This window comes from Falco cherrug, chromosome 2 (assembly GCF_023634085.1).
Source record: "Falco cherrug isolate bFalChe1 chromosome 2, bFalChe1.pri, whole genome shotgun sequence".
Taxonomy (NCBI): Eukaryota; Metazoa; Chordata; class Aves; order Falconiformes; family Falconidae; genus Falco; species Falco cherrug.
Window position 1 is genome coordinate 14,132,530 of NC_073698.1, and position 26,436 is coordinate 14,158,965.

Sequence of the window (26,436 nt, forward strand, 5' to 3'; positions counted from 1 at the left end):
TTCTGTCAGTAGCCAGGAAACTGACTTTTAAGAACCTGTTCTTCTGGTTTCCTTTGGACCAGTTCCTCACAAAGCCAGTAACTTGCAGTGGAGAATAAGCATACAAATGGGTTTGGTGTAAAGCTAAGATATTCACACCTGCAACTTCCCTGAGGCTTCTGGGGAGACAAGGGAACTCCCAGCCTGTCCCCCACAAAGTTTGCTCTTTGATGACCATTGTTTTGGTAGTAACATTCTTGAGGTGCTTGATTAAGTGCAGTACAGCTCTGTCATCCTCTCTTACTTAGACCATGCTTCAATGAAACAATACCTTCAGTTTACAAGTTTCTCTTGCAGAATCAAAAAGACAGTTGCGGCATGACATAGAACTGTGATATGGAACATGCTTAATTCTGCTGCTTCTAAACTTTTTCAAGTAGATTAACTTCCTCCCAGTCTCTGTGTTGGACCAGCTGTCATCTCTCTGCCAGTTCTGAAAATTTAGGAGACTCAGGTCCCCAGAGGTTGGTCTTTTTGGTTTATTTTATGCAGCAACTTCTTCCCATTGCTAACGTCTCCAGTTTGTTAATTAGCTGCTATAACTGAAAGCTTGTATGGTAGGCTCTGAATCTTCTCTGCTGTTTGCCGAAGGCCTGAAGAATTATGTGTCACATTTACACATAATTCTGCTTATCCCCCTACAAATTTTTCTCGTAATTCTAATTATGCAGCCATGAGGAGCTGAATGAGTCTATCCAGATGTTCTAGGGGAGGACAAAATATAGTGGCTGCCACTAAAATTATACAGTTATGTACTAGAATAGGGCCAATGCATATCTTTAAAAAACTAGGATTTGTCAAATACTGTCCTTCAGGTACCTGAAGGAATTTCTCATTATAAATGGGGAGGGGAAGAGAAAGAGAAGCTCTCTTGGTGCTTTAAAGCTACACCCCCAGTGCTGTGGCAGACACAGATGTGAGGGAGAAATTGGCGCAGCCAGTTGTTTTCCCTCAAAATTCACTCCCTGTCTTTCTTTTGCTTATGAGAAAGAACAGTGAAATATCCCAATAATAATGGTATTGCTCGGATAGCTTTCTATGTGGCAAAGAGAAAGAATACAATATGCTCTGCTTAAAAGAAGAGAGACTGAACGAAAAGGAAAGATGTACAAAACAAATAAGAGAAAAGCTCAGAAACAACTCAGACTGCAGATGTGCTGCATCTGTTTGCTTGCCCACTGGGCATTTCTATGGAGGTGGTTAGACAACTAGATCATATACACAAAAGGCAGCTAGGTTGACTTAAAGTCTACAACAGTGATAATACTGTAACAAAGCCATGAATATAATTCACTGTTTATGTATTAAACATTGAAAATATATGCCATAAACCAGCTCATGATCTTACAGTGACAGAGTAAAACCAGAACTGACCTTGCAAAGGATACACACAATCTAATGAAATTTTAAGTTTAAAAGCTGTGTGCCATTTTGTTTCCAAAGAAACTTGTACTCATACATATACAGTCCACTCCTGATTATCTTAAAGGAAAACGTAAAAATATGTCCTTGTAGAAATACTGTTGATGTGAAGTTAAAAAGAAGGAAGCAAACATAAAATGTTGCTATTCAAAATAAATGTGTACCTCATCAAGAACTCTATGTAAAAGTGAGCTAAAAGCAAAAATAATGTAGCCCAACAGGTATGGCATGTATGCCTCATAGTAGTCTTTACCAATAACCCTGATCTATAATCTTAACAAGGGAAGATAAAGGCCATAATGTCCAGTCTTTATGACTTAAAAAAGTCTGCATTTCTTTTAATTACATCTCTACCTGTAAAAACAATTAACCAATGAAAGTCACATCTTCACAAGTAATTCCTCACTGTTGTCATGTATGCAGTTTGCAAAAAATACATTTATTAGCAAAAATGCTTCTGGCTTTAACATTCACTTTGGAAATATTGAGAAATGGAGCCTCATAATTTATTCATAAGATCAGAATTAATGCAGTCACTATTCCTGGCTTCTGATTAAATGCTGTCTTGTAACCTAGTAACACTGAAAATAATGACCGGATGATAATTTTCCGTGAATTGAGTCAATGAAGAGAAGCTTTGGTATGTCAAGTTGCAACATTACTTGCCCAACAGAAAAACACCTACAGACCCATCCACAGCTGTGGAGATAATTTTCTTCTGTGTTGTATGGGACAGCATATGCAAAGTCCATTTCTAACGGTGGGTTCATTCTCAGTCTTTCACTATGATAGTTAAGACAGTGGTAGATGGTGATGGAGCAGAAATTTACAGTCTTAGAATAATAAAAAAGGAATTGAGAGTAAGGTGGTTTTGCAGCTCATTCTCACTGATATTAGTGGACAGAATTCATTCAACGTGACATTGAGCTGTAAATCCTCTGACAGACTTCCATATAGTATACAAGACCACAAAAGTGTATACAGCTGTGTCACTCATCACTGATAACGTTATCATGCTAGACGCTTCTATATAAAAGACAAGCAAAAGACAGAAAAAAACTCATATAAGACTAGACTAAGAGTTGTGTAAGCACTCTCAGCAAACTCCAAAATTAAACATTTCTTCCTCCTTGTGAATTTTAAACAAATAAAGGACATTTCCTAAAAATTAATCAGAAAATACCTGGGATAGGGAAAAAAAATAAATACGAAGACAAATTCGTAAAGAAAAATGCACACACATATATTTGTACATCATACAGGTTCAGAAAGCCTAAATCATTGAAATGGAGTAACTGAAGCAGAGAAAAATCTTGGCGAACAGGAACTAGACAACAGTCACTCAGCTAATGCATAAGTTAAATAAAGAGACCTAATTACTTGAGGAAGGCAAGAAAAAAAAAGCAAGGAAAGAAAAGTATTGAAGGGCAAAAAAGTATTAAATGTTAAATCTGAAAGTTCTCATCGCTGCAGGAAAGAAAAAAAAAATAAAAAAGAGAAGAAAAGGATTAACATCAGCCTAGATCCTGAGGGTAGCCATTAAAGGCACAGAGTGGGAGCGCGCACTAGACGTATGGATGAGTACGAAGCGGCCGAGGAACACGAAAAAGGCGAAGGGAACACGAAAAAGGCGAAGTGGCAGGAGCGGTGCCGGCGGCGGGAGCTCGGCCAGCCCTACGCGGGGCCCGGCGCGCAGCGGCCGCGGGGGCGGTGCTGCGCGGGGGCGGGGGAGGGCGCAGCAGTGCGTAGCGCAGCGCCGGAGATGGGGCGAGGCGGGGCGCCGCAATAAGAGCGGATGGGCGATGGGGAGGGGAACAGGGAGGGAAGAGGCTGCCGGAGCCGCGGCGTTGCAGCTGCTGGCCCTGGGCTTGCTGCCCCCGGTGTTGTTTCAGTTACAGCAGCTGTGCTATATAGGCGGAGATCGCGCGGGTGCGGTGCGGTGCGGTGCGGAGCGGGCAGCCTCCGCGGCTCCCGGCGCTTGGCCCCGGCTGCAGTGCGCGGGGGTAAGGCGGGTCATCACCGCTGTGAAGGGAATAAAATACGTTTCAGAAAAAAAACCCAAAAAACCCAACCCAACCAAAACAACATCATCTACCTGGCAGGCGGATGGGGAAGGGGTGGCAAGGGGAGGATGGGGGCAGAAAGTGGTTTCTGGGAAAGGCTGGGGGCTTGGGTTAAAGCCGAGCAGCAGCCCAGGGGAGAGCGCTCGCCAACTCGCCTTCTTGCCTTCACGCTCCGGGGCAAGCAGTGGAGAGGAGGAGGAAATGGGGGAGGAAGGCGGCGAGGAGCAAGAGAGGGAGGAGGAAAGGGGGGGGGGCGGGGGGGAGTCCTTGTACGCTTAGGGGTAGGGGCGAGCCGCGGGCGGCGGTGTGAGATGGCACACACATAGGCAACATCTGTACGGTATATATACATACAGAGAGGTCCAGCCAGGGGCGGGCAGAGCCTCCGCCGCCCCCCCGGGAGCAGCCGGGGGAGGTGCCTCGGTCCCCCCGCCGGGAGGGGGCACGGCGGGGCGGGAGGGGCTCGCGGGAGCCGCCGGCGCGGATGCCTTCACCTGGGTTTCTTCATCTGTGAGCGGGGCGAGGAGGAGAGGCGGTCGGGTCTGGAGAGCTACCGCTGGATCGTTTGAAAAAAAAAAAAAAAAAAAAAAAAGAGGGAGGGGGAAAAACCCAACTCTGCAATCCTCTGCTCCCCACAGGCTCGGCACCATAAGGGACTGCTATATTTGAGGCTGTCAGGAGGATGGGAGAGAGAGACTGAGAGTCAGGGCGAGAGAGAGACGGTGCCACAGCAGCGGTAAGTGCCTTTGCCGTTCCCCCAGCCAGGCACTGTTTTCCCTGGTTAGACTTTGGAGTGCGTGCAGATTATTTGTTGTAATATCCATCGCGGCATCTCTGTGAGCAGTTCGCTGTGGAGCCAGCAATGGTGAGAGATCCCATTTTTGGGCTCCTGCAGCAGGTTTATGTGATTTGCTTTTTGTTTTGAATCTTGCATTGAAATTGTTGTCGTAATTGAGCGGAAAAGTTGAAGCAGAAATTACTGTGATCTACTATATGTTTGCTGTCGTTTAACTTGCTAGCAAACTACTGCAGTGAATGAGTTGTGAAGAGTTGATGCGAGGCTTTTAGAACAAATACGTACTCCGGAGAAAAAATGCCTGTTTTAATGTGCTAATTTTTATGTTTGGGAGAGCTACCGTGCTAATGCTTGAGGGTGAAACAGAAAATCACCTAGCGTATTGAGTTTATAGTTATGCACTAAAAGTTGTATTGCTATGAAGTTCAGAATGGTACTTGGCTTTGGGATAAACAATTACCTCCGGAATTAGAAAAGTGTGGTGCCTGGACTGTTCCCCTTTGCTGACAGGCAGAGGAGATGGGATTACCTGAAGATGCGCAGATTTTCCCTCGGTGATGTGAGGACAGTGGGTAAGACTTAGTGGAATGGCTATGAGCTAGCTAGAAGATGAACTGAGAGTTATTTCTGTAACGCAGAGCATGAAACTGTGTTTTAAAGGTTTTTATCTCAGAAAAAAATTCTGCATCCATTACTGTATCTGTGCTTCAGACGTTTAGTTTCATTCTGGTTGAGCAGAAACCTCATAAAACAGAAGTTACACAACATAGTGTAATGTGACTACTTAGGAATAAAGTTTCCTGTGTTGCAATATTTTAAAAAATTAACATAAAGCTTTTGCAAAGTTTGTTATTTTTTTTAATTTAAAAGTAATACTTTCCTTGAATGGAACATTTTCAGTAATATTTCTTAATGAAGGACCCCATGCCAAATTCTTCTGAGTCACAGCATTTACCCTAGTCTTCAGTGAGCTTTGGATGACACCCTAAAGTTTGAAACCACAAATAAATTACATGTTCACTGTTAGCCAAAAGCTAAGGGGGATTCCTGATAATTAAAATGTGGATGACATTTTCTAATTATTAAAAATGCAATTAATTCTTGCTGAGTTATAGTAGAACTCCTTCAGAAGTACTTTATGGCAATCAATATTAATGCAAGATCAGTTCATTGTGATTAATATTATTACAGCGGGTATCAAAAGAATTAGCAATAATTGGGCCGTTACTTTAAAGTGCTATCAAAATATCTATTAGAATTCGTAAAAATGTATTTTCATATATTGACTTTAATTACTATAGCCTTTATTTGAAAAATTTCAAGTTAAAAAAAAGCCAAAAAACCCAAATCCCATTCAATATCTATCTTGTTAGGAGGGAAGATGCTTGGTGTGTGAGGTATACTGAAAGGAAGACAGAAAACTGAGACATGAACTATAATAACTGAGGAATATTTCATGTACAGTGGTCCTCTGTGGCAATATACTTTTAACTATGTGAATGATTAAGACGTGGTTAAGAAGACTAAGGCTTGGAAGGCAACAAATGTATAAAGAAAGGAGGATGAATGGTTAAGCATTCTTGAAGGTGCTAATAGCTAAATAGTTTTAAGTGTGCTATTCAACATGCAGTTTTTCTGTTTCATATACTTACAAGCAGATGCCCATGCAAAAAGTCAGAACTAGCAGAGTGTGGTATAAGAGTGTGAAGATAGCTACATCTGGAGACTGAGAGTGTAGATTTTAGGTTTGTTGGTCAATATGAAGCTGAAGAGCAAATTCTTGAGTTCTAGGTTAAAATGTGAGGGGAAAGGATCTTCGTTTTATAATAAGGGCAGATGTACTGAGAATGAAAACAGAAAATACAAAAAATCTGGCTGAATTAGAGCTGAAAATTTGAAAGAAAGCAGCTTTGAAAACTGATCTGGAGGAAAATATCTTAGCACCTAAGATAAAAGGTATGATTAAAAACTCTGCTGTTACGAAATAATAAAGGACAACTTTTAAGAAATGCATAACTTCGAGGACTGTCAGCACAGGTTCAATACAGGAAGGTCATGACTGGCAAATTTGCTCGAGTCCCCTGAATAAGTTGCTGACATGGTAAACTATTGGGGAATCAGTGAGTATGATGTATGGGGGCTTCAGAAAATGTCCGGTTCTGTGCTCCACAAAATATTGATTTGGAAACGTAAATTTTGGAAGCACTGCTGGAATGAATTCAACCTGACTTAGAGATAGGGACCAGAGGGTGTCAGTAAAGGTAAAGAGCTCTGGATGAAAGGAGGAGGTTAAAAGTATGAGGCTTTAAGTGACAGTCTGAGATGCAGTTTTCTTTCTTGCTTGTTGTAAAGCTGGCATGTTCAAAAAGAGTAAATCTGATTTGCTAGCAATACAGAAAAATCTGTTCCACTGAACAGAGTCAGCACACTGAAAGTTTTCTGATTAGGTTAATGATAAGAATATTTATTTTAAGTAATTGATGCAAGTCTTTACTAAAGGCATCATAGAAAACTATACATTAAGAATATACATGCCAGGGGGCTGGCACTGAGCCATCTGAGGTGACTGGTTCAGTGGCATTGAAAAAAAAAACCAAACTGTTCTGAATTATTTTGCCTTTCTGCGTATAGCCTGTAAAACAGATCTTGGTTTCTCTGGATTCACTGCATAATTTGCCACTGTTGGTCTGCTCCCTCCATATGCTCCTGCTAACAGCTTCTGCATTGCACTTTCTCTCAGTTTCAGAACCACCTCAATCATTTGAACAATTCCTCATACTCTAAAATACTAAACTGAAATTCACCACAGTTTGTACAGTGTTCTTAATTCCTAAGAATCAATGTCAAACAGTCATTTTCTTGCTAATATATGGGCAAATCTTCCACAGAATGTATTTTCTTCTTTCTGTGCATAGCCTCTCTGATGCTTTTTTCAGGGTCTGTTACACCCTGTACTATCAACTTTGTGCTTTACAAGGAAAAACTACTCTCTCTGGACATGATGGAGTCCCTACAGAGTTTTATCTTCTGAGCAGTTCTGATCAATAACACTACATTATGGGCCAGTGCCTTTTGAAAAATTAGAGAATTGTTAGAACCTGATAAAAGAAATACTTTTTGATTTTATTTAAATTTAAGATTTCAAAGCCTCGTAATGTATGTATGCATATGTATATCTGTGTTTATACCCACACATACACTGGGTATGAGTGATGATTCTGTGTCTTTGCAAGCTGGAATGGAAACAACAAAACCATTTTCTGGTTAGTAGAAGGAAATGTAATCTCTTTGGTTTTATAATAAATTTCATGGCTGATTTATGAAAATGTCCCAAAGTGTATGGATCATAAGAAAATGAGATCTTTGCTTATATTCCGCTTTCTAAAAGGGAGCTCAGGATGTTTTCTCACTGTACTTCATAAAGGCCACCAATCAAGTTTTATGGGTTCAAGTGGATGTATAACAGGGGATTGTGTGTCAGATTCTATATGCTATGAATATGGTAAAATATTAGAATTACCATCCATGTTACGGCTGATGTTCTTGATCACACATGCCCATACTTAATCCGTGTAGTCATCCACTCAGACTAGCTCCTAAGCTTACAGAGCCATGAGGTTATGTCAGAATGACAGAGTAATTCATGCTGTCATGTAGTAGTTACCAACATCATAGTTCACCTCTGTACACCTCCTTCAGGACCAAACCTACATGTCAGCCTCAGGAAAAATTGATAAATCTTCTCCATTCCCATACCTAGAAATAGAAAATGCATCAAACTTTTTCCATCCATCAGAAACGTCTTTTGGGAGTTTCTTTTTTCAGTACGCTCTTAAAGATTTTATTGTAAATGGTGTTAAAACATGGTATCTTTGAAGAACCTCCTGCTGCTGGAACTAAACCCAGACAAACATTGAAGGTAGTTCATTGCAGTTACTGAGAAAGGGTAAAGGATGGCAACTTCCCATTCAACATACAGGGAGTGTGGCACCAGCCTCCTTGTGCGTGAGAAATGCTCACATTTTTATAGCCAGAAGTTTAAGATTTTCTATATATCCAATGGGACTCCTAGCCTGCAAATCATTTTGATCAAGACTAAATGTACGGCTTTGTAATTGATATAGACATAGTATCAGCTCAGTGTTTTGGGTGTCTTCCCTTACTAAATAGAATAATTTTGCAAAAATTCATGAACCCCATTTTATTTTTATCGGTTTAATAGTTTTTCTTGAGTATGTGAAGGACATTGCCTTGTGGCTGTAACATTCCTGTTATAGGTTGTAACCAACCTGCTACAGCAGTGCATTCAGCCAAGAGTAGTAGTACGCAGATGGGCATGTAAATGAAAAAGACTTTGTGGTCATAGTGTCAGAAGAAGCTAATCTAACAGTACAACCTCTTCATAATACTATTCTGAGAAGACATTCAGGCACTAAAATTGAAAAGTTGTAAGTCTTGCTTATCCATAAAAAGATGTGTTCGTTCAGAAGATGTGTTCGTTGCAATAACTTCCCCCAAAATGTGCTCTCAAAACGAAGTAGTAATGGGCAAAGAGCTTAACAGAAATTTACTTTTGAAGGGGTGATTAATTATTGCCTGTTTAATTACACAAGCATTATTTTTTCTGAAAGATGACCAGTTATCCCCATTAGCTTATTCCGCAGACTTTCATATGCTATTTGCTCTCAGTTGTTTGCAGGTCTCCACATAGACCTGGAAAGTAATGAGCAAAACTGCGTGAAAATGAGTCAACAAAGTCATAGTATATACTTTACCTCTTCTGAGGTGATTCTCACAGCGAACATTTTCCAAAAGTTAAGTAGCATAGTCACTCAAAAAAATTACTCTAGATGTGCTGAACACTTTTTTGACATTTATTAGCACTGTTGATCTGGCAGAGTCATTCAGCTTTATATTACTGTGATGTAATCCGGATTATTAATTTATCTTTACATTTATTCTTCTAATGGCTTGGATGGGGGACAAGACAGACAGATTCTGAAAAGGCTGGAAAATACTGACATTTCAGGAACTGTCTTGCTCTTATATAGGAATTTCAGTATGCCTAGCACACAGAAACATGGTTGTATTCCAAATAAGCATTTTAATTTCTCATCATATAGACAAATTAAAATCCCATCCAGTATATTTTTTCTATGCTTACTAATTTCTTTTCCACAAGCATTCACTGCCTGGAATATTATACAGCCCACTTTCTGGACCAAATTAATGATATTAAACTTCCTATCTAAAGTTGCACATGTACACTTTCAAAGCTGGGAAAAAATCGGATACAGTTCTCTATCTAATATTTAAGTTACTTTGATGCACAGTTCACCAATTGCATCTATAAATTGCTGATTTTTCTATTATGGCATAACTTGTAGGTACATCTATTTACATATATTTACAAAATGCTGACGCCACTTTACAATGCATTTGCCCCAACTGTCTAATTCACATCACAAGTCCGTACTAAATAGTATTTATATTAGAATTCTGATTGCCACAGAAGATTTGTTGTTTTATTGGAAAGGCCCTCTGACTCCATTATAAACCTTATAATTACTATCATCATGGTAGCAACTAGGGACTACAATCATAAATCAAGTTTGGATTGTACGTAGAGCTGTAAATGCAAAATGGTCCCTGAATCAAAGAATGTATGGCTTAACTCAAGAGCTCTTCCTTTTTTGCTATATTTGCGACCTTTGAAATGCTTACATCTCAGGGAAGACATCTCTGTTTCACAGCCATGATACCATGATCATGTATAGATTTCTTCAAGATCACCTCCCACACCAGAAAAAAAAGCCAAGATATGATCTGCAGCACTATGATGTGCAGTGATCATACATACAGGCTATGAAGTGTCTTGCAAATTTATCTGAAGACTGTACCAGCAGTCCACATTTACTTCTAAAATGGGTACTTTTAAGACCGCTTTTATACATTAATTCATTCTTCACCTTTCCAAAATCTCATGCAGATCAAATCTTATTAAAAACAAATATATGGACTTTCACATGAGTTTCTATTAGAAGATAAGTTCTCCTTATTAGAACTTCTGATTTGTTTTTGTCATGAGTTAAAGAAACCAAATAATAGACTCACTCTTGCTGTGGCATTATTCTTTGTTTTGTTTTGACTTCTGCACATCTGGGGTGATGCAAACTCTTGATTTCTCAGTCTCGTGCTATTCAAGGTGCTCAAAATGTTCTTTCTCCACAGTAACATATGCAGTGTCATGTATTATTGCTTACATAAAACTCAGCTCAGGGAATCAGAATAAAGCTATGACTTCTCTGATGTCGTAACATCTCTTTGATGTGTGTGTGCTTCTCAACTCAAAACCAGTTGTATATTATTTCCTCTGGCTGGACTTTGGGAATGTAGGCTGGACACTGAAATAGCTTCAGGATGAGAAAGACTGACTGTTACATGGTTTTGAGAAGAGGCATAATTGAAAATGTAGAACAGATCAGATAACAAGGGAGGATAATTTATTAAGAGGACCATTGGCACACAGAGAGATAATTTAGAAAACATGATATATAGCTGAAATGTCTGCAGTCTTGCACTTCTCCCCCCTTGCATATCACAACTGACTGATTGCTAACATCTAAGTATTTATTTGCTTTATCAATCACTGTGCCCAAGTCATTCACTGATGGGCATAATCCTGTGTTTGTGACTTACCAAGGCATCTCTGGAGGAAATTTGAATGTCGTCGGTAACGAATTGAGATGTTACTGAAGGCATCAGGTAGGAGGAGGATGTTTGCACAAGGGGCATATTAATCAACAATAGGAGAAAATATGCAGCATCAAAGTAGCGTAATTCAGTTGATTTTGGATTAAATTCTTGCATGTTTTCTGTAAAGTAGAAACAAGACAGACAGACTGATTGATCAAGCCTGCAAAAAGCAAAGCCCTTTTCTAGAAAATAAAGGTTGAGCAAGTCGAGAAGCATTGAGCATACGGGAATACTAAGGGTCATTTTACCACCAGAAGTTACTTGTTTAAAGTTTCTGTTTTCTCTGTAAGTTTTCATTAAATATCCAGTGACTATCATAATTCCTTCTCTGTCAGTCTTTCCAAAATAGTTCTTTTGAAACAGCGTGATTCCAGTTGTAAAGGAATGTAAAGGAATTTGCTAAGGATTTCTTTCAAAGCTTATAAAATACGTTGAAGTTATAAACAATGTGTGCATGATTATATGGGATTATAGGATCCGTAAATAAGAATATTGTATGAGAGAAAAAGGAACCTGGCATAGTTTTTGGTCTTCATAATGTGATATTCTGCACCAAATAAAAGCTGGCATATAAGAAAGTATGGTCGGTTGAACACTTTATTTACTAAAAATATTGTCTATTTTAACAACTGCATACTAGTTTCTTGTGTTATCTAAGTTTTCAGAAAATACAGCAGATTGTTTTGTGGGACTGGTTTAAAGTTAAAAGAACGTGGTTTATGAGAAAGCTCTCCAAAAACTATAATGGACATGCTTGCTTTTTGCAACTTATGGGAGTGTAACTGAGCAGCTTAGGGGATCCCAACTATTTCTCTAAAAACTACCTGTAGGTGGTATAGTAAGATCTGGAATTTTTTGTCAGTGGAAGGAGCAGACTGTAAACGGCTATATGCAAGGCAGTGATTTTGGACTTCTTGTTATTATTTCTGGTTTTATTACAGTATTGTAAGGAGGTAACAAATCAAAGCAAATACAAAGGTTTACTTTTTATTGGGCCTAATCTTGTTGAAGTGACTGAGAAAAACTCCACTCCTAAACTTGAAAATAAAAATAAAACCAAACAAAACTAACTTCCAGGATTAAGCACGCTGGACAGTGTTATTTTACTTCTTTATACTGTATGTCACATCTTAAAGACACCTCAGAAACATAGGAAGAAATCCTTTTTCCTTGTTTGAGAAACAGTCCAACAGCTCAGTCAATAGAAACTTTGGGCAGACTGTGGACAGAAGGTCCTACCACAGGAGATTTTTATTGTTTTCTACTAATTTTTATTTTTTTATTTTTTTATTTTTTTAGTTACTGGTGTGTAAATACATTACTGGGTTTTGTGACTTAATTTTTTTTTTTCTAGTGTAATCTATTGTATTGCCATTTTATTTTGATTTCCTCATCACCTGAGGTTTTCCCACATATTGGCTGGCATGATATTAGTTTTCTTAATTTTTATGTTTGATTTACCTTTTCTGTATTTGGATTTTCTTGCCGCTGTCAGACAAAGAAGGAGGAGGTGAGGGAAGTATTGAGAACACAACATTTCATCACTACCATTGCCATGTGAATAAGGCAGAAAATAAATGTATGCTGTTAACGTGGTAAAGTCAGAGTCCTTCTGGCTTCAGATACATGAAAAAGACTTCCTAGCACTCCAAGGACTGCCAAATTACATGGTGCTGAGCAAAAAGAAAGAAAAAAGGAGAAAAAAAGCACTTTCACATAAAATTCACACTGCATTTAACAATCTTAAGAGAGAAACACTTACCCAAAGCTGAAAGCACAGGTCAACTACAGCTTAAGAGCCAGGCTTTCCACCGAGAGGCTGTAAACACTGGTTGGGTAGTATAGAAATGGTGGGACTGTGCAGTGCTGAATCCCCCCTTTCTCTGCTCAGTACTAGTGCGGGGGAAGAAGGGGAAAGTCCACATAAATTATTCCTCTTCTGTGTCACAGACCTGCACTTGCAAATGGACAACCTCTCTGTTGGAAATGCGGAGCATCACACAACACACACAGAGAACACTGATCTGGGTTATTGAGGTTTTCTGATATACTGGGCAGAGGCGTGTCATGTGAATACCACTGGGAATCAGAGGTATTCTGCCTACCGTTCTGTCAAGTTGTATTTTCTCCTGAAAGTACCTTAGTGATCCTTAAGACACGTTCTGGGCATGGAGTAGCTCTTCTATAGGTGTATTTCTTCTGACCCAAAGGGTGCATTTTAAAGAGTGTGTCCTTAAATGTAATGAAAGCGGGCAGTTAAAATCCATTAGCCACTAGCAACTGCTGACTGCTGTTTTAACAGTTTGTGCATATCTCTGATGCTTCTTCTAGTTCTCTTTCCTCATTGCTGTGATATGGACATATCCTCACATTTAGCCTTGTGTTAATTGTGATCAGGCTTTTGTGGCTAATCCTTACTGAGAAGGACTCAAAACCACGCACAGCCAAATTCTGTGCTGGCATAAGAAGGTGCAGCAACACTAAATTCAGTGGAGTGTCCTGCCTGCTCATTTTAGGATGGCTCCCCTACCTTGAATTTACCTGCAGCCCTCAACCCCTGCTACCCTTTTTGCACTGACAGTGACTGAGGAATTCTAGGCTGGATTTTAAAGCTGCTACCAAATGCATTCTGGCTATACTACCAACAAGCAGAGCTGCACAAAAATTACCCATTTTTGTTCTGTAAGTGTCCATCTGCAGCAATGATGATTTTCTGCCTAAATATTTTATTCTTCTGTGAATGTGCAAAAATGTGGATTTTTTTTTTTTCCTCCTGCTGGTTCTGCTGACAAGCAGAACTTTTTCATATAGCTCTATAATTAGGCTCCAGAGTCCTGTGGAGACACACAGCAGAGTGGTAGGCTTTATATTCTGCAACACTCAAAAGTTGCAGTTCACAGATGTGTGCGCTTAGATCTACCCCACCTCTTTGCATGCTGTAACTAGTCTCTTCCATTCCCTTTGGATCTGTCCCCCTGTGTCTAACAAAAATGAGAATTTTGAGTGTTTCTGGTCCTAAACTGCAAATCGGCACTCGACCACTGTGTGAAAGTTTTGACAGAACAGAACAGAGATTCAGGTCATCATTGAAAATCCCAACTCAGGAATCTTGCATTGCTTCAAGTTGTGCAATGAAACTACCAAACTTTATATCAAAACATATAACACTTAGGGGTTTTCACAGTTCTTTTCAGCGTGGTTGTGAAATTGTTGTGGTTTCCATCGCTGTACAGTGTTCCTGGTCACAAAGCCCAGTGACGAGTATTTATATGACGTTCCTATAGTGAATATATAGTTGCAAAGAAATAAAGCACTGGTAGAAGTTGTATGTGGATTATTATGTATTGCTATTGTGTGGCCTATGGGGAAACCTTCCATTTTCCTTTAAGATAACCTTCAAACTAATCTGTTTTAAAGCACGCTATTTTAGAGACCATGAGTCTTTGCTACTTAAGCCCACAGATAACCACAAACAACAGTAAATTAGTAATGCTCATTATACCTCCTAAAGATGGTTAACATGAGATTTCACAACTGATAAGCTTCTATCCAAACCATTTGGAAATACGGACTGATATGGTTTGTTTAGCTTTGTATTGGCACAGTTTGGAGGAAAAAGTTTTCATGTTACAATAGAGCAAATGAGAGCAGTGGCTTATTCTTTAGCACTGTTAGCAGAAGAGAACATTTTCTGTCCTCACCTCATTTTGAGGTTTAATAATGCAGACAGTTGAGTCTGCTTGCTTGGACCAAAATAATTAGCAGAGAGTAAACAAACACTTTATGTTTCATTTTATGAATGGTGTGGTGCCACTTTAAATATTTAATGTTTTGATCTGAGTGACCAATCAATTCTTGAAGGGCGCCAGGTTACAGCTACAGTCAGGGAAAGAAAGCTGAGTTGTGAGCAAAGGTAGGCTCCCATAGCTGCCTCAGACCAGCAAGGGCTGTCGGAGATGGAAGGGGACCTAAAATGAATGTTAAAAAGTGAAGTATGGAAATGGAGAAGCTGTCGGAAAAGAAATGGTAAAAGAAAGTACAGACAGGAGGGGGAGCTGGTAGAAAGCAGTTTAATGCAGCTTGATGACTAGCTGATTAGTTAGATCTCCATAGGAGGTCCTATAGGAGACATGTCTCATACGCATTTAAATCTCAGGTGGTGACTTACTCTCATTCTTTTGTATATTCAGGGGGAAAAAAAACCCCAACCCTAAAAGATATCCCTCTTAGTCAAATTTACTGTTTTTTTCTCATAAATATTAATAGTCTGGGGAAGAGAAAGGCCAGACCCTGCCCACAGAGCAGACAAAGGTTGTGTGTTGAGGATGCTGAAAACCAGCAGTGATTGCAGTTTTGACTTCAGGAACCATGTGTGCGTGTTCTGAGCAACTTCACACACAATCTTAAACTGAACATACGCTTAAACAACCTTGACTACAATTTAGTTAATCTTAGGTGAAGTCCTGCACAAGTACCTTTAAGAAGGGAATGCTAATTACACCTGACCTTTACTTCATGGCATGGAAGAGTACTTTTGGTATTCTAGCCTTTTTGTATTTCTGTCTGAAACATTGAAAACCCATACTATTTAACCTTTTATCTCTTCACTTTTGTGGGTTATGTCTTGTACACCTGAATACTTCTTTTCTACCAGTTTGTTTCTTATTTTCAAAATCACAAAAATACTATCTGATAAATGCATCATAAACACAATTTAAACAAGCTGTTTCATTCAGTCAAATGTAGTTCACTTCAAACAGCATAAAATATTCAGAAAAACACCTTCCCTTCCCCCCAGCCCTGGAGACTAGATGAAGATGCAACCAGTGCCATGTGAAGCTGGTGAATAATGTAATTTTCTGGCTGCTGCACCGCTCAAAAAAGTGGTCCACAAGGTTCTTTCACTGTGCCCACTTTGATGAATTAGCTTTATTACTGCAGCCCATGATGAGGTTCCTGAACTGTAACTCAGGGCAGTTTTCCCCTCCAACTCTTTTATTAATTGTGATCACAGTTAGGAGAGACCCTTGCCAGACTTTCATATTTCGAACCAAATTTCCAGGGTTGACAGAAAACCCACAAAAATACTTGCTAACCTGTTGTGTTTGGTTCAAAAGCCACTGGGCAGTGATAAATATGGATCCCCACTGTTGGCGTTGTTTTCCAGAGAAAGATAAAGCTTTGGTCATCTTTTTTAGTAGGGCTGGTTGCCTTCAACATTTAAAAGACCGTGCTGCAAATCCCTTGCCATTTCAGTAGAAGTTTCCTGGAAGTGTGGTCTTGAGTGATGGGAGGCTTTGTCTGGGCACAGATGGGGGCTTGACATGTGGGGAACTGGCTCCATCTTATCCTCCTGCTGGGGTGGGAGGCTTTTCACCTGTCAGTGACACACACCAATAAAACATCACTGAAACATCAGATGTATGTGTCACTGTGACTATTTTATTTTTCTTCCCTCCTTTGGAAACAATGAATAGAACACCACAATCATCCAAGAAAAAAGAGACTTACAGGAGCTTCCATATGAGGTGGTTTGATAGTTTTTGATTCGTAACAAGCTTTGATGACAGCATTTGGATGCTTGTTTGTTAATGAAAATCCAAAGATGGATGTGAATTTTTTTTCCTCTTTTGTTCAAATATGTTATTTTTTTCCCATTGTTTTTCTTCTTCAAATTCAAACTGTTCTTTGATATATTGAAACTAAAATTCCATTCCCACCTGGGATTTTATTAGTGATTATCACAAACCTGAAAAATCTATTTTTAATCCAGTTCATCTCTGTTAACTACCACTGCTTCTGAGCAACCAGGGACCTCATTTTCACAGTATGTCCATTCTCCCATCTGTAGAAACCGATGCAAGTATAAAGGAAGGGGTCAGTTACCTATTCATCCACTCTTCATAGCTTTTTCTGTGACACAGAAACCTCTAAAACTGCCAGCAAAAAGCAGTTTGAACAGATCACTTTGTTGCCAAGGTAATAAAATCTATGAGCTTTCAGAATAAGCAGATTCCTTGTCTGATATTTAATGTTCGTGGCTGACTAAGAAAAAAAGGTAACAGCTTTTTGTAGCAGATGAGGTGCCTATTTTTTGGAATAGCAATTCACAACATTTGGACAATTTGTAGGGCCTGTATAGTAGATGAGGTGTGAACCAAGGATGGGAGAAAATGATCTTTAAGTACCCAAGGTGGCCAAGCCTAATGGATTTGTATCCCAAACATTAATTTTAAATGTATGTATGAATGCACAGGGAAAACTCATGTTTTTTGCAGAATTGTAAGTAAAATCCAAAAGATTTTTGAACTGTGACGGCTGCCTGTGATTTTTGAGATGTCTTAAGGTCCTCAGTAAGGGAGGCTGACCAGCTAGGAAGCAGTCAGCTTGCAAGCACTCAATCTCAATTGGGATTTTGTTTGTGTTATTTGTAACCTATGTACTACCAGTGTATAAAAATCTGCCTTGAACTTTTGATTAATATGTTTTTTACTGCACCATTAAGCTTGTCTAGTTTACTAGCAGCATGGGGAAATGCACAAGTATAACATTTTTTTCCACTCGCCAAATACAAATAAACTAGTTTGTGCAGGCATCCTCAAGGACTTGCGTCCTGAAATGCATTTATGGAAGTTAATGTTCAGGGAGTATTTCTGGGAAAACTGAAGTAAGTCATGTCAGGGCTTATATTGCTGAGGTACTGAATTTGGGGTGAAAGAATTGATTTTAGTGGACACAAAATATCCCTCCAGCCAGAGACAAGAAGATACCCTCGCACTTTGGGATGAATCCACGCCTTGCCATTGAAACCTCGCAGCCTGTCCGCTCTGTGGCTGTGAGTTTTCCCCTTGGAATTGAAGTTTTATGAGAGGGATTCATAGCACAGTAAATAATGATGATCATCTACCTTGTTTGTCAAGATGATGAATCTGTATATGCTCAGGGTTTTAAAAGATAATATGGTTTGCTATGGGCTGTAATTAGGATTTTTATTTTTTTTTTAATAACATGGAATTTTGCTGTTCAGCGTCATTTTATTTTATTATGCTCATTTTTTGTGTAAACACTGGTCTGTTGCCATTTGGTCACACACACATTCTTTTGCTACAGAAGCTGTTCATCAACGCGGTGACATTTCATTTTTGGATGCATTTGGAAAACAGATACGTTGTTGTGGCGCTTTGACTTCAGAAATGCCACATAGTGTATGAGAAAGCTCTGCACAGTCACAGGAGTGGCAGAATTTTGCCTGAGCTTGAATTCCCAGACACTTTACAATGGGAATTAGCCACGTTGCCTCAACCTTCTCTCATACTGAAATGAGGCTTACATAATATAAGCAAAGTTGAAACAAATTGAAGAGAGCACTTCCTCACACAGCGTGAAGTCAGCCTGAGGAATACAGCCACATAGTTCATAGATTTAATTTTTAAAAAGGCCGGATAATTTTATGACCAATAACGTTTTTAGTTATGCATACTAAGTAAGGTATAATTGGATTTCCTGCTTCACAGCATCAGCTACAGGGCCACTACATCACCACGGGGGCTGGGAAGGGTTTTATTTACACACGCGTGCACATGTTCACACCCATGCACACCTCTCCTGCATGCAGCAATGAATTTTTGGTGATGCGTATAGGGCTTTTTTTGAATCTTTGTGCATAATCCACTGGTTCTGAATAGTTAAGGCCAACATCTACATGTCAACAAGAGCTGTGCAGAGTAACTGTAGTAATTACGTGCGTGTGGGGCTTGTGAAAACTGTGGGTTCTTTGTCCATTTTGCGAATGTCAGCAAGTCTGGACCCGGCTGCAGGAGGAGTAAGATCTGTCAAAACATCAGCTCTTAATATTCAGAAGGCTTCTGAGAATACGAAAAGCTGTGCAAGCTTCAGTCAGTACCACAGTGCCAGGTGTTGGCCATAGACACAGTCACTAAAACGCGACTGCTAGTTTAGTTAACACATCTTTCATCCTTCCATCATAGTAATTTCAGAAATCAACAGGAATAAAAAATAGGAGACCATAGCATGGTTGTTATTTTCTAAGTATTTGTTTTTTATGAAAGTATAGGTGAAAATTAAAAATTTATGTGAAAATTCAGAGGATAATTACTGCAGAGAAAGTCCAGGCTGTGAGTATGAGGAAGTAGCACACCGGGCCTCTCTTTATTTTATTATTTTTTCTAGCATGCTGTATGTTACCTACATTGGAACATGAACCTGTGTAAGAAAGGACCGATTAGTAAGTTTATTAAAGGTATCATGTATCACCATCAGAACTTTCAGCTACCAGAACAGCATCTAGAAACCCTTTCTAGCACTTAGACTCACTGTGTGGAGTAGGAGGAGAGTTAGACACCAGCAAGAAGCCAATTAAAATCTGTATGTTCAGCATGCAGATGCCTAGAGCATGGCAAACGCAAACAATGGTGATGAGGAGAAGCCCTGTATCCCACTGAGGGCACCAGAATTTGACCTGGGCATTCACAATGTATATCACAACCACTTTATAGAGAGTTACATTTTTAAAACTGAAGCAAACCACTCATTCTGTTACATTGCAAGAGGATGAATTTCATTAGTGGACTATCTCCATGTTTAGAGCCATTCCCCAAGTCTGGGTCATGGGTTCAGTTTCGTGAGGAGTCGGGGGGGAAGGAAACACACAGTTACATTGGTGTAGCATGGATAGTGGTCCCTGATTGTGCAGAAAGGAATTAGATGCTTGCTGCTGGACAGAGACACAGCACATGCTAGAGGAAGCTTCATTGCTGTTAATAACTGAATCACTGCGGAGTCCTCAGTTCTGCTGCCAGGACGGCCTCCGCTAAATAGAAAATAATGAAACAGCAGCAGCGTGTCCAAGCACTCCATCCTGAACCTGAAGCCTCTACAGTCTCACCCTGTTTCATTCAATTTATCTGTAACCCCTGCTCCATTCACTTTAGAGCTAATAAGGAAAGATGTGAAAACTAGTTTTGTCCTCTAACAAATTAGCCTCTTGCAGATTGCCTTGTCCCTAGCCAACCTGCCTATGCTCTGCTCTAAAGCGTGATTGTAGGTAGCACAGTCATAACTGGAAAACTACAGCTAGAAACATCCCCTTTTAGTGACAGACTGTCCCCCTTACACAGTGGGCAATTTTTTTCAGAATTATGTGGTAAACACTGATGACACCAGGAAGTCCAAACTGATAAAGTAGACATTATCTTGCTTAACAATATTAAAGCAAATATAAATTATAAACTGGATCATGCAGGTGGTGTTTGAATAGTCTGAAGAGTTGTAGGCAAGAAGAAGGCAGAAATATGATCATGGAATAGCTAAAGAGAATTTTACATTGATGAAAAGCAACACTGATAGAGTAGTCAAATCAAGAACTGTTTGACTAAACATGATGAAACTATTAAAAGTATGTTAAATGGAAAGAAGTATATCAGCCTATTATACGGCAAGAGAATACCAAGTGAATCCAGAGAAGAGGAAGAAGAGGGGGGGAAAAGCTGTATAATTTTCTCTGGGCAAGTGTCTGACTAGTCACATTGAGAGTATTGAGGGGTCAAGGGAAAAGCCCTCCTGTGTTCTGTGCATGGATAAGGCAAAATTGGTCACTGTGTAGACAGTTTGCCTTGAAGAGTACAGATCACCTCAAAGAGCATGAGGAGAAGAAAATATAGCCAGAACTTCATGCTGCCTGAGTACTAACTTTTTAACCTAGTTGACTAAGATGGTGAGGTCATCTTTGGCTCCCCTTCACTGGGATGCAGTGGTTTATCTGTTCCCAAGCTGCCACCTCTGAGTAGCTGTGAAAAGACTAGCAGGAAATAATTAGTGGAGGCGAAAGGGAAATCTTCCTCCATTTCTCCACAAACTTGAAGTATCAAAACTACATTTGTATTCTTGAGCATTCTTGCCCTTTTATCTATAAAAGGCTGCACTTTGAATAGTCACTAGTGTTCTAAAACTAAAAATTCATGTGTCTCAAGGCAGTAAAGACAGACTGATTTGGGTTTAATTTTCTTTTTAAATACAACTTTGAAGAAAAAGAAAAAATTAAAAAATAAACTTTCACTTTTTTAGGATATAAATTAATCAAATTACAAATTTTCCTTCAAAAACCTTTTTTTTTTCTCCTGAACCAACATTTGCTACCAACAATTATTTTTCAGTCACTATTCCTTCTGATCTTTCATAGAAAATAGTGAAGAACTGGGTGATGGGAGATGGCTAAAGAGCAACTGTACTTAACAAAGAACTGCAGAGTTTTGTGTGCCCCTAAAAATTAAATCATATGTACTGTATGGAAAAGAAGGATATCTATAGGATAACCCAGAGAAAATTAAGTGAGTACTGGGTCTTTTACATTTATAGATTTAATTTGTACAGAGATGTTACATTTGTTCCTTTTGTAGGATTCTGCATCTGAAAGCATGTTGAGGAAAGTCATCACTGATTGGAAAAAATGTTAGGAGAACCACTGTGAGAATACAAAAAGATTAGTTGACTTTATTTTTACAACAGAAGTACAAGGGAAGTGTATATGGTATTCCTGTTGAATTCTGTTCTGTGTAATCCAGGACTGTGTTCTTTGTAGAAAATTTGGCTTCCAAATTTGAGTCTGTTTTCTCTAATTATTACTGAGTGCCAAAGATAAAGCGCATGGAATGACGCTCCGCCAATTCAGACAAGCCCGTGAGCTTTCATTTTATTTTTATTTCTGAAAAAACATTATTTAAATAGAAAGGATGAGAGTGAAAAAAGCAACAACATGGAGAAGGCGATAGAGTAGTCCAATTACATTATGTTCCTTCAGTTATAGATACATAGTTCATGCCATCCAATCTTCTCATTTATGAGCACTATCAACAGGGAAATGGGTTGTGTGTGTGTGTACTGGATGTCATGGTAGCGATATTGCTTTCTGTGTACTGCTGGTCCTGAAGATGATGGACAGTGTGTTACAGGATGGTTCTTGCAGCCCATCACAAAGGAAGGACAAACTGTGCTAGTTTTGGAGCCTTTCCTGAATGTTTGTTTTCCTTCCTTCCTTCCTTGTTTTGTTGTTGTAGCACTCTAAACAAAGGTCACACCAAGTAAAAAAATGTAAGTTTGTTCTTTGTATGGAAAGCATAATTAAATTACTGATGCTTTAAAAGATTGAGTTTAGATCCTGTTAAGCAGATTTTTATTTGTATTGATGAATTCATTTGACATCTGTTTGCTACCTAAAATATTGCTGCTATCATCTAATGACCAGACATTCTGGCTCCATTCACCAGAAGTGTCATTCAATAGCTGCTCTTTAGCACTAAATGTTGCATTACACAGAATGATGGAGTATTATGAATTTAATATGTTTTAATTAATTTTATAATGTCAAGATTGAACGTTATGTAGCAGGTGTTCTACTAAGAGTTAAACATAGTGCATTATCTACAAACCAATTGTGCTAAAACAGAAATGTGGGTGTCTGAAAGCTTTAAAATTCATATAGGATATTATCCTCTGCCCAGTCATTTCTATTGAATACAAATGCATGCAAATCTTCATTTCCACGCACACAAGAGTGTTTCAAGAGAAGATGAGTGTACCTTAGGTTTTTCTATTTAATTTGCAAACACTTTACTTTAGCACTCTCTCTGCCATTGCTGAATGCTAGAAAAAATTATGTAAGTCAGTGGAAACACTGCCAGAAGTTGGACTGGCATAAACCACCACATCTTGCTGGATGCTACATTGTTTTTATGAGGTGCTGTGTACATTCACCATACACCAATTCCACAGTAACTGAATTGGACTGAAAAACTTCCAGTTTGGATTAAGGAAAAAAATGCTCAACAGGAGTAGCAGCAATAAATGGCTCTTAAATTATGAGGTATGCTCACTGTGTTACTTGCTAAGTAACTCTATTTGACTTGGGTGTTCTAGTCTTTCTTTGCAGTGGTGTGAGAACTTTCCCATTGAACTTTTGCTCAGAAATGGCTGATGTTGTCTTACATGGAAGAAGGAGGAAACACTATAACAGCCCTACCCTTGAATCAAGGTTAAAGGTCTTCTTTAATCTGCATGTGCATAGTGAAATGTTGGGGCAGTGGGGGGGAGGGGGGGGGGGGCGGGCTCGGACAGGGAAGGAGAGTGGGTAGTGATAGTCTTTAATATGCTGTCAGAGAGCTGTGGGAAAGGGAAGAGGCCTGAGGAGCTACAGAAGGCTTCTTCGCATATGCCCTTGTGTTAGGTAGGTGGTCTCTGAGTTGTAGCTTCAGCATTGAGATCTACCACCCAGGTCTCTAGGTAGTCCATGGGACATGGCACAACACTTTGTGTGTGATAAGGAAAGGACAGAAAACAAGGTCATAATATCCATTTGTTATAAAACATACGGTAACATTTAAGGTAAATTATATAAATTGTTGGAGGAGTTTGGAGGCATGTATTTTTTGATTGATTTTACTTGGTATTCCTTTACCAAAGACAATGAGAATTCTGGAAGATGCAGGGGTATTTGGTAAGAATGTTTAGCTTGGTTCCAAAAAAACAAATTCAGATACCAAATATAAGTGGACTGGCTTTCAGAAAGGCTAAGCTACCAGTGGCTCCCTTTGTCTTCCTTCAGTGGCAGATGGTGTCTTTCCACTTTATGTTTTAAATAGGATTAGCTGATACAGCATAAAACAATACATTTCTGAAAATCTTAATTTATTACATCTTTATTACAGTATTTAACTTAACAGCATGAAAGAGGATGCTGTGTCCCAGCATGTGTCCTTGATCTAAATTTTATTTCTAAAAGTACAGATGGGAATATACTGAAGGAAAGCTTATGGTCAGTTAAGCTGGTAAGGATCTGGGAAATACTTGCTTAACCAAATGTAGGCGATTACTGTGTCAATTTTGATATTTCACCATGACAGCTATCTTTGCAAAGGAGTGCAGTCCATTCTAGATGTCTCTTTCTGTTGGTGCTTCCCGTTAACACTTTTATGTACCCATGGTAAACCCCATGTCTCTGTGTACTTTGTAGCCATCTCCATCAGCCCACTTGTTCTATCCCACCTTCAGAAAAACCTCATAGTTTATGTTTGTTATTAAAAAATTAATCACTAGTGGAATTTACACTTGTACAGCATCATACGTGTGGAAAGTGATTGCAAAGACTCTTCACTCTTTATCCTGATTTCCAAGGAGGTTTTGCTGACAAAGAAAAACACATGAGATGCTTTGCTTTAAGGTCACAATAATTAAATACATTTCTGTGGCCATTCCGTGTATCCTTAGACAGAGGATTTTTTTATTTGCAGATTAATTTGTTAATTTTCCAGTTTTACAGTGGAAACTCTGTTAACAGGGGAAGAAGGAACACGCTATGCAGACCAAGGAGAGATGAAGTCTACAAGGCACTTGCTGTGGGAGTTTGGAGAGCCTGTGAACCTTAGACTCACTGCTTGTGAAACAGCTATGGTAGTTATCCATCTTTAAAATCTCCAGTGACTACAGCTAGAGGGAAATCATACTCACGTTTGCATTATTAAGCCCGAGCTGGTGATGTTCAGATGCAGGTAGAGTCACATTGCCTGCTCTCTCAGTTGTGCCTGATGAAAAACCTAGTGAGAAGCACACCAAGATGGATATCGTGGGCTTGATCTGCAGCTCGCTGAACTCAGTGGAAACACTCCCAATGAGTTCATTAGTCTTTAATTCAAGATATTAACACTGACTGTTAGCACGTGCTACATTGTGAACGTTGGCGCTAATGCTGCTTTCTATTCATGAATTCATGTTGCGTCCTTTTGTTTGTCAAGGCAATGCAGTGTTTTGTGTATAGATCTATTTTCTCAAAAGCAGCAGAGGAGTGTTTGACAAAAGAAGAGAATGGTCTTGTTAAAGGTGATAAACCTTTTTCAGTATGTTGTGTGCTACATTTTTTTTTTAAATTTTATTATGTGGATTTCTGTGTTGACTCCAAAGGGTTGAATTCACTATTTGAAAAATGCCCTGTTCAAAAAAATGTATGGCTTTTTTTTTCCCCTGTCCTATTGCATTTGATTTTGTGTTTTAAATTTTCAAGTGAATACTTCAACACTGTAAATCTTCCTAACAAATCTCGTGTGTTCTGAGATGTTTGCTGGGAAGATAACCCCGAAAGCAAAAACAAGAAAGGCAAATGAAAGATTTCACATCTTATTAAATTAAGTGATTTTGTGTTTTTTACTTTAAATTTTTTTTCTTTAGGTTTCATTAGTAACTACCCAAGGATTCATTACTTAAATGTAAACAAAAGGTTAAAGAAAAGAAAGTATCACCTCTAAGTCTTCAATTACCAGCTCTCCCAATTTACTTGTCATATGCAATAGAACTAAACCAGCACTGGATTTAGAATTTTAGAGGTAGATTTAAAAAATGTGCATTTACGAAGAAGTTCTGAAAAGATTTGAATAATGGTGTATGTATAAATATACGTACTGTTTTAATATACATATACATATACATATGAAAACATACTCTCTGTTTTTGCTTACAACAGCAGGCTCACAAATGATGCAGGAATGAGCTCCTATAGCTATAATTCAGAAGCATAATAAAATCATGTATGTAAAGTCATTTTCAGAATAATTCCCTTCATGTCTTTCATTTTGTCCAAAGGATTTTACAGGCAATGCACAGCTATAGCCTGTGCTTCCTAAGATGCCAGACTGGCTATGCTGGTTCAAACTACAAGCGGGACCGGATGCTGAAATGAGTTCCATATATATAATTTCTATTAAAGTCAAATTTATTTAGCCAGACAAGCTGAATTTTAGAATCATGACTATGGATCTGGTATTTGGCCAAAACCCTAGTTCCATGTCTGAGACATCATCCTGAGTAAGTCTCCCACTAATGTGATTCTGTGATTCAGAATTTAATATTGATGTTGAATCTGGCATGGCGTTGGCCAGTGGACATTATTTGTGCAACTTTAGAACATCTCTTATTTCCTCAAAGACCTTAATAAATCACAATTTCAGGTACATTTTCTCAGACTTTGAACGGAAAAATAAGTTACTGTGTCTTGAAAATATTTTGCATCACAGAAAAGGATTTGAGCATTCTTTTATTATTTTGTTTTGTTGACTAAAGAAGTAAGCGTAACATTTCTCAAACAGTAATACTAAAGCTTTGAAGTCTTTTATTAGCTGAACTTCTTTTATAAAAGAGAGACCATGAAGTTGCTTATGCTCAGAAACTTCTTTTTCTTTGTTATATAATACTCAGCTATTTTCAATACTTCCGTAATGCACCAGTAGCTTTTTAAGACTGCAGCATAATCTCTCTTTCAAAATGTTCCCTTTATGTAGCATGTTCATTATTTTCCTTTAA

General features: G+C 38.8%; 1 protein-coding gene across 3 annotated transcripts in view; it reads left to right on the forward strand.

Moving 5' to 3' along the window:
* Nucleotides 1–4,091: 4,091 nt before the first annotated feature.
* CNTN5 (contactin 5) overlaps nt 4,092–26,436 on the forward strand; it is a 678,276-nt gene continuing 655,931 nt past the window's right edge. For all 3 annotated transcript variants that reach the window (XM_055703125.1, XM_055703128.1, XM_055703127.1), the window contains exon 1: nt 4,092–4,260. The gene's annotated coding sequence lies outside the window, so the exon portion shown is untranslated. The remainder of the gene's footprint in view (nt 4,261–26,436) is intronic.